The 17370-nt window shown below is 45.0% G+C and overlaps 1 protein-coding gene across 2 annotated transcripts in view; it reads left to right on the plus strand.

The window, feature by feature from the left end:
* Positions 1-17370, plus strand: part of ITPK1 (inositol-tetrakisphosphate 1-kinase) — a 146455-nt gene that overhangs the window by 93672 nt on the left and 35413 nt on the right. The gene's annotated exons all lie outside the window — the stretch shown is intronic.

Here is a 17370-nt window from a genome sequence, read left to right on the forward strand (position 1 = left end):
TCGGGCATTGTCTGGGACAGGGCGTTACAACACTGGGACCTTTCAGTGACTTTCAGATGTTCTTGTTTCATTTCCTCCGTTGCTGCCTGGCACTATCATGAGGAAAATCGACAAGCTGCAAAGTGCATCTCCCGTGTAAATATGAAAATGAACAAACAAATAGTATTTCACAGGTCTCGCCCTCCTGGTTGCCTTAACAAGCCTGGCCCAGGATCAGAATAGCTGCTGCTTGTTCCCCGTGCCGCAGCGCAGCTGCCAGCTTCTTTCATGTCCCGTGGGATGAGGAGACAGGTGAGAACCCAGCTGTTACCGTGCCTGTTAACTTTAGATGTGGCATCGGGATTCCTGCATGAGGGAGTGCTCACGTTCCAGCTCCTTTACCAGCTTGAGGATGCTGTGGGGGTGTTTGCTCTGTCTCAGACTGCGTCTCGGTGAGCACCCTGCAGTGAAATCTGCCCTGCAGAGATGCCAAGTGTCAGCAGTGCAGACACTTTTCTGAGGAAGGGCATGTGCTTATTTTGAGGAGAGTCCTCTTGACCGAGGGATGCTAAACATATTAAGAAGGCGATGGAAGATGTTAACATTCAGGAAGAGCTTATTCCTTTCTGATCTGTATTTTATTAGCAGTTGAAGATCCACAAACATCTTGGTCCCGTGTGAAGGTCAAACTTCACTGAAGAAGTTCAGCTTCTCCTCACGCAGAGCCCAGTCTGTCACACCAGCTTCCTGAGGTGCTGGTGCATAGACAAGACACCCATCCGGTAGTCGGGACACCAAGCCCCATCCTGTGCTAATCCTCATTCGTGTTTGAATAGTCCTGGTAGAGTTGCCCTACCTGATGCTCTAAAGAAACACCATGAGTAGAGCTGAAGGGCCCAGAGCCAGGCATTCGTGATCTCTGTTGTTGAGATTGGGGGCTTTGGCTACAACCCTACTTAGTCTCTTGATCTCCAAAACTCCAGCCAGACTTCCTTGTCTCACAAGGAAACTTTCTGAGGGTTAGTCAGCACTTGGGAAGCCTCTCCACCTGCTTGAAGGTGGGGAGGAGAAGGTAAGTATGATAAGGTTTGTGGTCACAAGGCTGCTGTAGCTCCAGGACAAACTAATGGAGGCGTTAGGAACCTCCCTTGTCGGAGGTTTTAGGGACAGACTAGGCAAACACCTGTCATTGTTGGTGGTAGGAGCATTTCATCTTGCCTGAATGCAGCATGCCTGGGGCAGGTAATCTGGTAAGGTCCTTTCCAGAGTGATATTTTGTTTGTCATGCTTCAGAATGAAAAGCAGCAGCTACTGGCAGCTTGAGCCGGGGAGATTAATGGTGTCACACTGGAATGGTGACAGATACTTGTCCAGCGCCAGCCCAGCTCAGGAGACGAGTAACAAATGCTCACTGGTAGGGGCATAAGCACAAAGCAGCCCGAGCAGTCTTGGGCTGATGCTGGGGGAAGTCTCCATAGATAGGTAGGTGCTGCCAGACACGGGTATGTTTGGCCCTGCTCCCTTATGAACGGCCGTACCTTCTGGTGGGGCACGGCCACCTTACCGTGGCTGGCGGACTTGGGGACTGAAGCTGGCCTCGTTCTGCTCGATTTGGGATGCTGAGAGGGGAGCTGTGCTCTGTCTGCACCTGTTCATGTGGACGTGGTGCAGCAGGAGCAAATATTTCCTTCCTGGCAGAGAAATCTGTGGAATGAGTTTGTCACTTGGTTCACAAGGGTGAGGCGGTTGAGCGATGCATTCCTGAACCAGCAGGCTCCTCCTGCCCTGCGGCACTGGGGAGGCAACCGCACGTTAAATCTGGAGCTATAAATTGTATAATTTGCATAAGATATTAGGCAGAGCGGCACAATGGGACAGATACTAATTGCTGATTTGGGAATCCTCACAAGAATTTGCTAGGAGATAAACTGCAGTTACTTCAATATTGGGCAATTAGTGTTGGTTTTCTAGGAGGGAAGTGTATTGGATAGCTGAGTTCTTCTCCCGTGTAATTTGCTGATGCCACTGTAGCTCTTTGGGACAGTGTTTTAGTTCCTATTTAAGAAAACGTCAAAAAATAAAAAATAAAAACCAAAACAACAACAAAAAACACAACAACTTAATTTTGGCAGGAAGCAGATACAGTTCTGGCGGGGCACTTGCAATAAGAAAGCTAATCAGTTCAAATGAAATTGCCTTGTATTTTGCTGCAGGGAAACAAATCCTACTATAAATTCCTTGGCATTGCATGGATCTGGTCTAGGTTGTCTTGCAGGTACGCCAGGCTGCAGATGGGTTTTTGTTCAGGTGATTTGTGCTGCCTTTGCAACCAGTACTCAGATTTGGCTTTGGGGAAAAAGTCTACACTGGTGTTTTATTGTTGTGATCATGAATTTTGACAATAAGTTTTCTAACCAATTGTTAGGCTGCCAGTTAATTAAACTGCTAAAATTTTGAAATGTGTTTATCTATGTAGTAGAAGTATTTTAGGCACTACAGATCTCTCCACTTGCTAGTTTTACACTTACTCTGAGTGTTGTGTCTTCCAACACCTCCTGCAGTGCTCTCCTGTTTGGGAGCTATTTATGAAATACAGGCAGTTCTGTAAACTTGCTTTTCCTCAAGGTCTTACACTATGGGAAAGTAATTTTTTTAGGTACTAGAGCTGATCATGATTGCTTCTGTTCTTCAGTATTTTGAGAAGAAAAAAAACAAACTCTTAAACATTAAGGACTTACTGTAGCTGTAATCTGGTTACATGGCTAGAGTTATATGAGAGTCCCCTCTAAAATGGTCTGAGGACTTGGCAGTATCAGGTGTGTTGCTTTTCATTTCTACGAGTGAATGATAGCTCTAGTGTGGATGCTCTTACACAACTTCCTGCGTGGGAAGAGGGATAAACTGTACCAGGAGGAAGCACCCTTACAGCCCGTACAGCTCCATCCGGGCAGGTGTTGGAGCAGGGCAGCCGCTCCAGGTGGTAATTGCACCTCTGGCAGCAACCGCTCCGTGGATGCAGCTCTCTGCAAGTGCACGCCTGTCCTGAGCCAAGATATGCAGTGCTTTGCCTCTTCCCTCTTGCCTTCTTAGACTGATTATTTTCAGAAATGATCTTGAGAATTAGGTAAATCCTTTGTGAAACAATGCCACTGGTTACATGTTTTCAGCCTAAGTGCTTGGTGAAGCTTTTAGAATTGTTTATCTAACCAAGCAGCCAACACAATGGTGCTGCCTGTGCCAAACAGGCATGTGTTGCTCTTTACAGGCAGGTATGGGTGGAGGACCTGAACCGGTTGGTTTGTGAAGGTTTGTGTGCTTGGGGCTGGCTTTGTGCAGCAGCTGCAGCAGCAGCACCCACCTAAAGTTTTTGCTGCCCCCAATTCGTGCACGTCCCTGCTCGTGATGCGCCACCAGCTCACACTACCCAGCGCAAACATTTGCTGGGCCAAGCCGTGGACCGGATCAGGCAACTAATCCATTTTTTAAGACCTGCCCCTGTCTCCCAGTCATTATTTTATTTTTATTCTGTGCTGGTTCCCTGATGCGTTGTCCAGCGCATGTGTTTATTCCCGTACAACTCAGGGGCAGCATGCCAGGGCCTGACAGCAGACACAGGCAGGCAGGAGGGTGCGTTCTGGGGGCATTGGGCACAAGAGCACACAAAAGCAGAGTTGCTGCTGAGCTGCACGGTGTTGTTAAACCACAGCCTGGGCAGAAGTCAAAAAAAGACGAGAGGAGCTGAGGGAAAAGAGAATAAGGAAGTAAGTGGAAGAGCTTAAACAAGTAGCACATATGTGCTGAGGAGGCTGCTTCCCTCCCTGAAAAACACAAAGAAGAAAGAGCAAGACAGACAGATGGAGTATGCACACCGAGCCCTTCCTTTTTTTGTTCTTCCTACAAGGAAATTGGATGTTCTGAGGTAGTTCAGTATCCAGGCTTATCAAGTCCTGTCCTGCCTGTTGTAGGCACTTCGGCATGCAATCCATTTTAGAAACATTAAGGTGAGCTGGTGGGAAGAGCAGTCAGGTTTTTTCCCTCCCTTCTCTCCACCTTAATCTCAGTTGCAAGCTGGATAACAAAATAGTTAAGGATCTATTCTAATTTCAAGTCCAAATTGATTCAATTTTGCCCACAAATACACGTACCACCGTCACTTAACAGCACCAATTTCTGTCTGCATTGACCATTTTGCCTTTTGTTGGAGTCCTGAACTTTGGCACAAACAAAAACCAGCTAATTAAGACAGAGCTGGGATTCAAAGCTTATCAGGCATTTACTGGCCGAGAACGACATCTAGACAAGCACACACATCTGAATCTGGTAGCATTTGCCTTATTTCCACTTTTTAACCTTTGATTTACCAAAAGGATTTTATCTTTAAGAAAAAAATAATGTTCATGGTTATTTCTGTCTAATTCTAAAATCACATTTATTGTTTCCTTCTGTATTAGGAATATCAACAAATTCTAAACCAAAATATATCTCGTAAGTGTAAGTATACCTATTTCTAGGTGTATTTTTTAACCATGCAAGTTAGAAAATTGCATCAACTCTTTAGTGTTTGTTTGTTTGGAGGGAAGGTAAAAGCCTGTCTGGAACTGAAGAGTAAAACAACTGCATTTTATACTGAATTGAACAGATCTAGTCACATGCAGCTGGGATTGATCCATTTTGCTTTTGCCCTCTCATGCAGTCTTTGGTTTTCATTTCATTTTGTCCAAGAGAATTTCTTTTCAATAACTTTCCATACTTAGTTAGCCTTTACAGGAAAACTGTTTTTTTCCTTTTGTAAAGGTAAATGCACATGCACTGATTGTTTGGGCTGTTAGGGAAGTTTGTTTTCTCTGAAACCTAAAAGTAAGTAGACTTTCTCTTCTTTTATGACTCAAAAAAAAAAAAAACCAACTGTTATTTTCAAAACGTTTTCTGATTCAGGCACATCATTTTTATGTTTTGGTGTCCTGAGGTTTTTCCACTGTGTATACCGTCTAGTGCAACTTGTGAAGAGCAAGGTGTTGGTTGATGCATGCTTTTGTTGGCTGTAGGGCACACAGGATGAATTTAGGAATGGCACCGTCATGAGCTCCACTAGGGCAAGGGCAGTGTGTCAGGCAGGAAGGTACGGAAGGAGATTTGAAGTTGTTAAGGACAGACCCATTGAAGAACCTGGCTGTGTTGGGGCTTGGAAAGCTTGAGCCTGTTCCAGGCCTTTTCAGCAGTGCCTGAATAGGTTTTCATCTCTCCAACCCTTTGTTTTTTGGTTTCACATCTCTGTCCTTCAGTCCTGTTTGTTTATTTTGAAGCTGCTCTGGGGCAGGTGCTACTTCTTATCACGTGTTTTGCACAATGCTCAAAACATTAGCTTTCCTACTGCAATACAAATAATCAGGAAGCCTTCCACAGTGTCCGTGTGGCTTTCAATTAGACTTGTATACAGAGGAAGCACCTTGAAAGAGCACCTAGTGAAAACTGAAATCTGAGCTCTCTTCTAGTTTCTTTAAACATTGAGGTTTCATCGTTATTTTGAAGGCTGCAGTATCTGATGCTAAAAATACACGATGCGGAGCTTCCCATGTGTAGGTAGTTATATAAATCTTGCCATAAATAATACTTGTTCTCCAGATCATTATAGAAATGTCTTGACATGCGGTTCGTAAGGGATTTGCTCAGAGCAAACCAAAACTGGGTAGAAAAACACAGATTTAGAATATGAGACTTCCTAGACCTATTTTTGATATCCTGCTCTCTTTTATAGCATTATTTCAAACATTTCAGTTTATTTTGCCATTCCTCCAGTATACGCACACACTTGGAGAGGGCTATGGAGAATCCTCCTTAATTCTTCAATCGGCTGTGACGTGCTAAGGGTGGGTAGTGCACCTTTACAGTTGCAAGCCTTGAAGTGATTTAAGCTAAAAACCTTATTGTTGTGTTTGCGTAAGCGTAGCGTTGAAGGCTTTAATCCGTCACGGTTTGGATTTCACAGGCATGGTTAATGTGCAGTTACTGGGAAAAGGTGTCATTTTTAACTGGGAGGGGAAAAAGTGTAGATGCAATGTTTGTTTATGAGGTGGAATTGTTTAGGCTGACGGAACCTGTGCTGTAGGTAATCTCCTGGATCTAGGTATCTTGACTAAAGCAAAACAACAAGGATATTGAGGTCACAGAAAGGTCCAACTGCATTTGAGCTTAAAAAAAAAAAAAAAAAAGTGATGCTGAGGGGATGTTCTCTGGACATGGGGCAATTATGAACAGTAATTGCTAGAATAGAAAATCCTATACGGGTATCAACACAGCAAAGCACAGTGGCAGAAATTCATGTAGGTTCTAACATCTACTAAGCAAGCTGAAGTGAGAGCAGCAGGACAGGGGAGCGAGCAGCGCAGCTGAGCTCTGGCAGGGTGGACGGGTGCCTCTGCAGCTTCCTTAGGGACGTCACACAGTGCTCAGAGTGCTGCTGGTAAAAGGGCTCTCGCGTGCCCCCTCCCCACCAAATTCATGGTATAAATCCACACAAAAGTTGTGCAAGTTGCAAACGTATCCTAGAAAGGTTTGACAGGGATCTCAGGGTTAATATAATTAGGAAGCAAACGGTTTGGCTTAATTCTCAGCAATGAGCAATCCCTGCTTTCATGCGTGCCAGTTTCATTGTAGGATCTTCTGGGAAGTGATGAATATCATCGGTGCCCAGTCCCTCAGCCCAGCCCACTGCCTTCATGTTTCCAAGTTTATTCCTGCACATTCATCTTCAAGTTGAAAAATGGGTTTGTAAAATCATTGTACCAGGAACTGCTGTGAATTTTGTCTCTGCAGTCTGTTAGAGATAATACCAGCAGCCAAACTTCACAGAACCTAATTCAAACCTTAAAATAAACTACAACAATGAAGAAAATTACAGTGCATGTAACATCAAGGCTGGAATGCTCGTACAGCTCTGGAGGAGTGAGATCCATCTCCCATGTATGGTGGTGGGATTTGGTGCTTTTTGCCACTTCTGTTCCCCAAAAGGGCAGCCTGCCTGCTCGCTGGGACCCCTGTGCAGCCCCAATTACACTAGAGCACTGGGATGAGAAGGAACAGGTACCGATTTTCAGAAGCAGAAGAATTGCAGAGTTCATTTTTCCTTTGTGGGTCCCAGGTCTCACTTCTGCATTACCTACAAGGTGTGAATCATGGTGTGGAGCTCTGCTTTGGGCCGTCCCCGGTCTGGGTGCAGTAAGAGGTAGTTTGTTTTACAAAACGCAAATGAAAGATGAATGGAGTTATTCAGGGCATCCTGTTTTACCCTCAGCAATTCTCATCCAGCTGATTTGATCCTAAGTAACATTTGTGGGTCAGCTCTGAGAGTTCGTTGCCTTTTGTTGTAGAAGAATTTCGGTTTTCTGACCTTCTGTTCTTATGACATTTTTCTGCCTTCCTTTTTTGTTCTGGGTACATGATCTATGAAAGTGAGGTTGAGCAATGCTCCATTTCAGAAGGATATTCATCCATTTCCCTCAAAAAGGAAGTAGGGAAATGAATGAGAGAAGGCAGATCAGAGGAATAGGAAATTCAGATGTGTAATGGGGTTTGCATTAATAATGAGAAGAGATTGCTAGTCGTAGTATTGCCTTTTGAAAGGGACACAGTAAAAGAAGCTAGTAACTCCAATTCCAGCACTTGTTTTTTGTGTGTGTGTGAAGCTGTATGAAACCTAATTGTTCAACAAATTATTCGACAGGCCTTAGTGTCAGTGACTACGACGTAGTGAGAGGGCAGGTATTCAGATGGCAGTGTTTGTCTGTCAGGACATGACCGTAAGCAGTTAGGTTTGTAGGAGAACAGACCAAGGGAAAAGATAACAAATGAAGGTGTTTCATCTGGCTTCTCTGTCTACATCAAATACTGAAATGCTGAAAGAGGATGCTAAGAGCAAACGAGGCAGTTTGTGTTGTTTTTCCTCGGCTACAGGTATCATCACTGCTGGAAGGAGCTCTTCTCAAAGCTGGGCTTTGTGGGCTGTTCACCACAAAATTCAGCACATGTTGCCATTCAAGCAACATTAAACACAGCTAATAAAAAGAAACCCGAGGATCGAGTGTGCAGAAGTTTGCACAGCGAACCTCTTTCTTACCCTTGCTCTCCGCCCTGACTCGCTCTTATCTTCTGCTCCACCAGCTAATCTCCACAAGTACTTGTTGGCTTTCAAGTTTGATCAGATTGTAAGGAGCAGCCTCTCGAAGGGAGGGATTGGAGAAAGATTAACGCTGCTGGGAACTCGGTGTTTACCGTTTCAGTGGTGTGATTTAGCTTTCTCCTTCATAATGATTGCCATTAGGGCTAAATAAAAGCAATGTTTTTTCAAAAAACAGTCCAGAAAGAGAGAGAATGCTTTGTAGTTTGAAACAAAACATGTCTTTAGGGCTGGGAAAGATATCCAAAGTTTAGATAGCATGATAATTAAAATTAATGATAAGTTAATGTAATGATCTTTATCCTACAGGAAAGCTATGTTTGCATAAAATAAAGCACTCATATGTTACAGTCAAAGTTTGATGTAGGGGAGCAAAAGTCTGTGGGCTGGCAGTGTGTCACCACATGTAGTCCAAATAAACCAGACTAAATATGTATATTTTAATTACGCTTAAAATACATGTCTGTGAAGAATTGCAGCTAAACTTAGGTAGACTGAGTTGACCAGAGAGCCTCTATTTCTAAAATGGGATTTATTTGTCAGTTTACCCCTTGAGACCTCTCTAGCTGATGGCTGGATTAGATACTATTGGGACAGACCTGCCATTTGTCATAAGGCTTACTGAAATGTCTTTGGCCAGTGCTGGCCTTTCTGGTACAGAACAGTGATGCCCTTACTGAAAGCTTTCCCATAGTGGGAAAACGTCCATCTACAACATTGTCAGCATCACCCTGCAATGTTTAACGAGGTTGGAGAAGTCAGTTTGCTTTGATTTCCAGTCTTCCACCTTCCTGACGGATTACACTCAGATGCGGCAGAGCCTAAAGCAGCAGCAGCCCTGGGTTCGCAGGATGCAGAGCGTGCCGTGTGTCACATTGCAGGGTTACTTCTGTGCCGTGCTTAAATCCAGCCCTGAGCACTGCACGTTGCAGGAGAAACGTATTTTTCTTCCAGGCTATATCTTTTTCTTGGTAATGAGATAACGCTCATTGCCTGGCACGTGTTAGCTCAGTATCATTGCAGGCTCTGAATTTACAGCTCCTTTTCAAGGTAAGAGAAGGAAGATAAGTTGTGGAAGTGAATTAGGCAGATCTGGTTCGTTTCATGCTGCAGTGGGCTGGGGATGCCTGTGTAATCAGCTGAGAGCATCTCCACTGAGAGGGGAGGGAGAGAAAGAGCACTTTGTGGAGCTGCTCTAGGATTCAAAACCAGCAGCTGAGCAGCCTTCGGAGCTCTTTGAGCTGAGCCCCAATGAGCCCCAAACCAAACACATCTGCTGCTACAAAGCAGATACTGAAGAAAAACAGGACAAAACAAAAACCAACAGCTAACAAATAACAAAACAATTTGGATATAAAATCTGAATCTTGACTTAAAGTTAACCTTAAATCAAATCTTACTTCTGGTTATATGTTATTTTGATTACTCTTAATTGGAATTGAGAAGCAGAATATGTATGGTATGGCATTTTGTTGTTTTACAAGAGGAAAGTGGTTTTTTGTTTTGTTTTGGGATGTGTGTGTGTGTGTACTGGATATTTGGGGGTGGGATGGGTTAAGCAAACTGATTCCCTGCAGGCACTGCACTTGAATGCTGTTCCCTGCCTACCTGCATACAAGTCCTTGAGGATTCATGTCTAAATAGAGTGGTGGATGAAAGTCAGTCTGACCAGCACTATCACACTGAGCTGGGCCTGCAGCAGTTTTGTGGAGCATGAATCTTTTCCCTCCTTCTGGAACAAGGTGGGAGGATTTACAGCCTGAGTTAAGTGCATAGGTATTACAGAACACCTTTGTGATGATGGCCTCTGATTAGTTTCCTAAATCGCACGAAAGAAATGTGGTGTGTTTAATGTGCTGTTACTGGGTAAGCACGGCTTCTCATCTTCATTATAATTGCTGAAATGCATTTCTCTCTGAATGAAGGATATTTCAGTTAGCTCAGAGAGCTAACTTTAGACTATTTCATGATATTTTTAGAGCAATTTTTGGTTTTTAGTAACTAGGCTTGTCGCTTTAGCATACTTTCATATTAAAGGTAGGGACTTGGTGTAGGAGACTGTTCAAAAACTGACTTGCAGCAAGAAGCATAGTATTCTCTTGCATTTTTACAACTACTTCCAAACAAATCTGTCATTTTCTTTCAGACAGGGGCTGCTCTAGCCTTGCAAGGGCTATCAAATAGCCTGGTACATTGAAACACAACAGAAGTAGCTTGCCTAAGGTCCCAAAGCAAGCTTAGAGAAATGTATTTATTTCACGAGACTGGGAAAAAAATCACAAGTTAATTCTGGTTGCCCGTGTTTCTGTGTCTCTCCTAAAGACTTAGCGTAAATCTCTTCAGGCAAAGTCAAAGGTTTTCTGAGACAGCACGCACCACGTTAATGAAATGCTTCGCTATAGTGGCCAGAGCTTTTCTTTTCCATCCAGTACAGTCGCTTCACTGGGCAAAGGATTTGATCAAAATGAAACAGAGAACTCTAAACTTCTTGAAGCAGCTGAGAGGGGAGCACAATGGGGGCCTGTATGAATCAGGAGCAGCATGCTGATGATGAATGGGAACAGCAGTGTGTTGTTTCTTATGGTAAATATGAAAGTAGTAGGTGGTAAGTGTAAAAAAAACATTTTCATTATCCCTTACCGCACAGCTAAACAAGGAAATTCAGTGCCACAGGATGCTGTGAATGCTGATTTGTGTTGGTTCAGAAAAGCAATTAGACTGATGGCAGAAAAATCCACTGAGAACAGATAAACCCTGCAATTTCCTAAAGAAGTCCCTAAATGGCAGCTGCAATGGGGTATGACTTAGAAAATGTCATTGTAAACTTTCTGTGCTTTTATGCTCTTCCCTAGACATCTGCCTCTAGCCTTTGTCTCTGCTGATTTGTCCTACTCTGATGAGGCATCATCCCAGTGCTGGGGAAAAAAAAAGGGCAAAAAATTTGGCCAAGGGATGCTGAAGATGTCCCTGACAAAGCCCAAGGAGAAGGGGAAGTGGGGAAGCTGAAGGCGAAGAAAAATGCAAAGAAACTAAATGTTAGGGGGCAGTTCCTGTGGGAGTGTGTGAACACATACCCCACCACCACAAATTGTACTGCTGAGTCTCCTTCCTCTGGAAACCTGCACTAGCATAAACAGGAGGGCATAAGGAAAACTAGAAGCCCACAACTGCTTCCCATGGCATGTTTCGCTGTGTTAAGTCCCAACCCCCTTTTGTTCCTCCTGTAATCAAACTGTAATCATACTGTAATCAAATGGGTATTGAAATAAGGAGCCAGCTGAGGTGTTTCAAGTCTTTCCTGTTGAGTATCTGGAAAGAAATGTGCTTAAAGTTTTTTTAAAGGTGCTGGTGCCTCCAGGTTGTACCTGCTGGCTGAGATGGGATGCTGTCTGCCAGGCTTCTGTGTGCAGGACCCCACTTTGTGCTGAGGAGCAGCTTTTGAACTGATCCTGAGCTGTGTTTGTCTGAAGAAGTGGTCTGAAATTTGGCTGACTGCAGCTTAACCCTGGATTTTGGCAGCTTTATATAATGCAGAACATAACAACTAGACTCGTGCTGCAGAATGCAAGTGCTCTTGAAAATGGATGCAAAGGTTAAAAAGAAGCTGAAATTAAAATCCTGGAGTCTTTTTTGAGAGAAGCTGAAGTAAAATGAGTATGGTGCCTTGTGTATGTGATTATGACCTACAATAAATGAAAATCCTTTAAAAATCTTAAGTTGCTTCTTAGAAAGATGCATTATTAAGTGTAGGCACTGAGCCTTCTCTGGGATTTTCTGCTTAGCAGGACAAAGAGAAAGTGGAGAGCAAAGGGTAGTAGCTTCATTCATACCGAACTCTCAAACTACTGCAACTGAAGAAAGGAGAATTGCCCATTGGCAGGGATGTCTTTGGGATGCTTTATATTTTAGTCTGCTGCAGGAACATCTATCCCGCTATGTCTTTCACATGGAAAGTGAATTTCTTCTCGTCTGAGAGAGACTTGCAAAGCATTTATATGGGGAGAGCCATAAAAGTGCACCAATTTTATGGAAAATAACGTGAGTGTGTTGGCTGGCTGACAGGGAAATATTTACAGAATATGCTGTTACTCAAGCTTAAGAAACAGGCATTGAGGATGGGGTATTCAATACCAGGTCTTACCTATTGCCAAGAGATATATAATTGCTGTTTCATAGTGTACAGAGCAGGGTCATCCTGCAGATTTAAATGCAAATTCAAATAAGCATCTAGCTCAGCCTCAGGAGGGAAGACTGGGAACTGACTAAAACGCATGGCGCAGAAGAGTTTCGATTTCAGAAGATGCCGAACTGTCCTCTGCATGCCCTGGGCATGGCTCTTGGCTGTTATCAGTCTGGCTTAGATGTGCCTTCATCTTTGCCTTAGCCAGCAGCAGCCGTGGCAGCGTCATCCTTCTCAGGATCTCGTTTAGTTTGCCTTCTAGGGCAAAGCTGAGCTCAGATCCCTCTAGGAAGCAGCACACGTTTGCTCCCTTTGCAGTAAGTCAGTCACAGGAGGGCCAAGTCCCTGCCTCTTCCAGTGACAGAGTTTCCCCAGCTGGTTGTCCCAGTAAAACTTCCATGTGCCTTTTTCTGTGCTGTCGTGGATAATTTACGGTTAAAGTACGTGTGAATATCCCAGCTGTCCTGTCTTCTCCTGAAGCGTTGGTAGATGCTTGCCTTCTTTCCCAGCCTCATTCATCTCCATCAAAATGTGGCCAAGTGAAGAGGGCATGTTGGTAACAAAGGGATCTCTCTGTTTTGATGGTTTCTTCATCAGTGAGCCTCAGACCTAACACTTCCCTTAATCTGCTGGAGAGTAAAGCCTGTGCCCTCGTACCCCAAGTAGGACTACAGAGGGAAATGGAAGTGTTTGGGTATATGGAGTGCATTTTGTTGGTGCTGCCCCAGGTGTCCAGTAATGACTGCAGTAGATGCTCTGAACTAAAGGACTCCACCTTGATTTCTCCCTCGGTGGGAGCTCTGTTAAACTTCATCTCGGCTCTGTTCGTCACCGCCTGTTCCTGCCTGAACCTGAGCTGATGCTCACTGATGGATGGTGTACACAGGATCCCTGCCTTCGCTGTATAATGCTCTGAAAGTGGTCCGTGAAAGTAAATGCCATCTATTCAGGAAATAAAGTTGCAGTAGTGACAGATCTGCGTGAGCAAGGCAGGTCACTGCTGTGCTCCCTCGCTCAGTGCCGCCTTGGCCATGGCTCCGTGGCACTTGGAGGAGCAGCAGCAGAGCGAACACACAGTCAGGATTGCAGCCGTGTCCCGTGCAGCACTACTGAGCCTGCAGTCATCATCTGTTCGTAAAAACCTTGGCACATTCTCTGCTCCCCATTTAGTACAACACCAAACCTCCTGACAGTTTCCTGCCTTTGTGCTCTCCTGTGTGCTGTGCAGACAGTTCCTCAGAAACCTAGAGAGACCGTTAATAAACGCTTGACGGAGAAGCCTGAAATGTTGATGTTACGTGCCTGGAGACTGGGAAATATCGGCACCTGCTGTGATCCTCTCGTTCCGCACACTGCTTTTTTTCCGCTTTCTCAGCAATCAATTTCTCTTCCCGCAGAGATGCCCCGAGGAGGGCTCGGTGCATTTCTCCTGTTGTTGTGCTAAAGCCCTGGGCTTCCCGAGGACAAGCTCCGTGTCGGGCTGAGACTTCGTACGCTCCTGCCAGTTTCCAGGCTTTATAACGCCTCTGACTCCTATTACATCCTGGAAACAAAATATTCCCCCTGCTGTTGGAGGGAGAATCCCCCTCGAACTGGCAGCGTGTTGTCTTTTGGCACGGCATGAATGAGTTTTGCAATTGCCTGTATAGCTCTCGGGTGTCCAACTGCAGCGCTGGCTGCTGCTCTCTGTGCATAAATGTGAGCAATAGCCAGGCTCACGGGAGCAGAACAGGCTGGCAGTGCCTGGGTTTGTGGCCCTGTAGGGTACTGGTGTGCCCTTGTTTACAATACATAGGATTCGTTTTCCAGTGCTTTTCCACGCGTGCAGAGCTGAATTTAGCAGCACTGTAAAGCAGCAGCATCCCCTGCGTTAAATCCTGCAGGGAAGCTGTGAGGTCAGGTTTGGAAGGATGCTCCCTGCGAGATGGGAAGTGCCTTGGTGCTGCTGCTTAGTGCAGTGCTGGGGTTTACAGCAACAGTGGCCTCATGCCTTCTGGTGCCCTTTCCTCTGGTAATGGGAAGGGATGGAAATTACCCATGAAAACTGTATGTACTTGGCTTTGTTGCTCACCACGTGGTGCAGGGGTTTCTGCTAGCGAATGGCGCCAGCGCTGGCCTGAGGGAAGAGGAAGAAAAGCTAAAATGTTCATGTTGGGGCAAAGCTGTGGTCTCAGAAGTCTTGTGTTTGCATAACCTCATCTTCTCCAAATATGAGCTGGAGTCTGGAAGAGAAGCTCCCCTGCCCCAGTGAAGCGATGTGTTTGCACAGCACGTGTCAGGCTCGCTGCTGGAGTGCCCTCAGTGCTGACCCTTGGATTTGAGGGGGCTCCGCAGAACTGGGCGTGCTTGGGTACCTGCACCCTGCTGGGGACAGCTACAGCGTGGGAAATCATCCATGGGCACAAAGGGCAGAAAACCACAACAGTAATCACAACAGTACAAGAACACAAAGTTAAAACCAAACAAACAGGCATGGATTCGAGCTTCCAGAAACAGGAAAAAAGTCTCATCTAAAGCACGCAGCAGTGAGTCTTTGTTGGGTGTCTTTGCAAATCTTAACATTATTTAAGATCACATTCTGCATTCTTGGAATAATCCAATATGCTTGTGCTCCGTGTGCTGGGCATAGTTTTATAAACATCTCCACTGCACTGCTCTAATTCCAGTACCTGTTTCCTTTCTCTGCATCTAGCTGCCTCACCAAGCGTTGCTCAGCAGCTGCACTGAGGCTGGTGACTCAGGGCCAGGAGCTGGGAAGTTCGTGGTTCAGGTGAAATCACAAACAAAAGATGAGGTTTTCTGCCCGTCTGCAGGCTGTCTGTTGGGCAGAGAGCCTTTTAGTGGTTTGTTTCTTATTTTCACTGACTGTGAAATGGAGTGGTGCTGAGGGGTGCCTTTGTAAAAGGGTGCGATCTCCAGATGAGGAGTGCTGTGGGAGGGCTCGGCAGCAATGCTGCTGTATTCTGGTCCTCACCCTGCTCCTGACACCCACTGTAGCTGTGCTCAGTTTGCTAAAGGTCCACTTCAGCTTCCCTGGGAGTACCATGAAAGTCCCATTGGATAGCCCAGGGACGTGGAAAGAATCCTTAATGTATGTGAAGCTTTGTGTGTTTGAAAAAATGAGCATAAGTGACGTGTACCTCAGTGACAGACGCCTGCGTTTTCTGCGAGCATTCTTTCACGAGCATTTTAGCTAGTTGAAATGTTTATTCTTAGTATTTACGGTTGTGGCTTTGTTTTTATTTTTTATTTTTAAACCATTGCAAATACAAGCTAATTCTCTTCATTTAACGGGAATCAGATTAGCAAAGTTTTGAATGAAAGACATGACTGCATGTCTCAGAAATCTACTAATTGCCCGGAGTATTTAGCTTTCCCGGAGCTACAGACAAGTTCCTCCTTTTGGCAATGCTGTTTCTCTGAATGTCTTCTGTCGCACGGACTTTGTTATAGCATTCTCAGTCTGTCAAAAAGAAAATGAGTACCCAGATTCCCGAAGCCTGGAAAAAGGTCATTAACTACATCAGACAAAAAGGAAATAGCATGTCTACGAAATCAAAGATGTTTTATACAAACCATGATGGGTCATGCTGAGAGCTGTCTAGCTTGTTGAGCTTAGCAATGTTTCTCTGCTTGAAAATTAGCCAAGAATTTAGCTCTTTCCATAACTTATAATCCACCTACACAGCAGAGCTCAGATTCTACAACCAGCGTGGTATAAATCCGGTATTTTCCTGACTGGATGGTCCTTAATGCTCATTTGTTTCCACATAATTAAGAATTGAGTTTGGCCTGTGATATTACTTATCGTGTTAGTAACTTGTGAATTCCTTTGTGCAGGACGTGTCCTAAGCAGAGCACGGGATTTCAACACACTTTTGCTGCTGCCCGCCAAAGTGTAGGTGGGAGGACAGTCAGCAGGTGTAAATGAAGTTTTCTCAGAGACAAACATTTCCTGAAGACAGAGGATGTTTCTTTTCCTGTAGAAAAGGTGAAATCTTGGAATTGACACTGAACAGAAGGGGAACTTTGCTGATTAGATAGTCTGAGCTGCGGTGTGGTGGTGTTCCTAATTGGACCTGCCTGTGTGGCTCAGGGCATCCTGCAGGCCCATCTGTACATCACGGGCATGATCCTGGCAGTGGCTGGTGTGACAGGGGAAAACTTGGCTGTTTTGTTACAAACTTCTAGGGCTCCCGGCCCTCTTTGTAAGAATTAGCTAATGGATGGATATGGGACAGGCTGACCTTCCAGGAGGCTGTGTTCCTGTGCTTCTCAGTATAGGCGCAGTGCTTCTAGGAATTACAGATAGGTAGCCAGGAGTTCAAAAGCTTCCTCACACAGCTCCCCACGCTCACTCAGCACCCTTTAATGTCTCAGCGCTCCAGCCTGTGGCTGCATTGTAGCTCAGTTTTCTTTGGCTCCTTCCTGATAATTGAGGCTTCTTCCTCTTGAGGTATTGTTGGTCTTTTTCGTATGTACTTCACTGAGAAGACTCACGTACTTAAGACACTTCTGTACAGCTTTCAAGCTATTAAATAGGAGAGATGTCAAAGAGATCTGACCATCCAGGGAAAGGAGAAATAAAGTGATTGTATAAGCTTGAGTTTCGGCAGAGGGGGCTTGAGGAAAGACCTGATTTTAGAGCTGTCACAGAAAAAAGTTTATGTTCAGAAAGTGTTTGAAAAAGTGGCAGTGTAGGCAGGTAGGGGAAGGGGAGGAATGGCAAGAGGCCCAAGCCATCAGTTAGCACAGCTGGTGGCTGTGGGGAAGAGGGAAGGAGCTGAAGGTCCCCTGAGGGGACACACCAGCAATGTGCGAGAAGGCCTGGGGACTGTCCTTCAACTAAAGGGCCCCCAGGATGAGAGGGCAAAGACAGTGAATGCTTTCCCACCAGCATTCCTATCAGCAAGGGAAAATAGAAGGATAATAACGAAGACGCAGGCGTTTTATGTAGAAGGCACAGCAATGTTTTTTAAAGTATTTTAATCTTTAGGAAAAGCACTTCCTGTGCACCTTCAATTCTGACTAATTGGGT

This window comes from Anas acuta, chromosome 5, assembly GCF_963932015.1.
Source record: "Anas acuta chromosome 5, bAnaAcu1.1, whole genome shotgun sequence".
Lineage (NCBI taxonomy): Eukaryota > Metazoa > Chordata > Aves > Anseriformes > Anatidae > Anas > Anas acuta.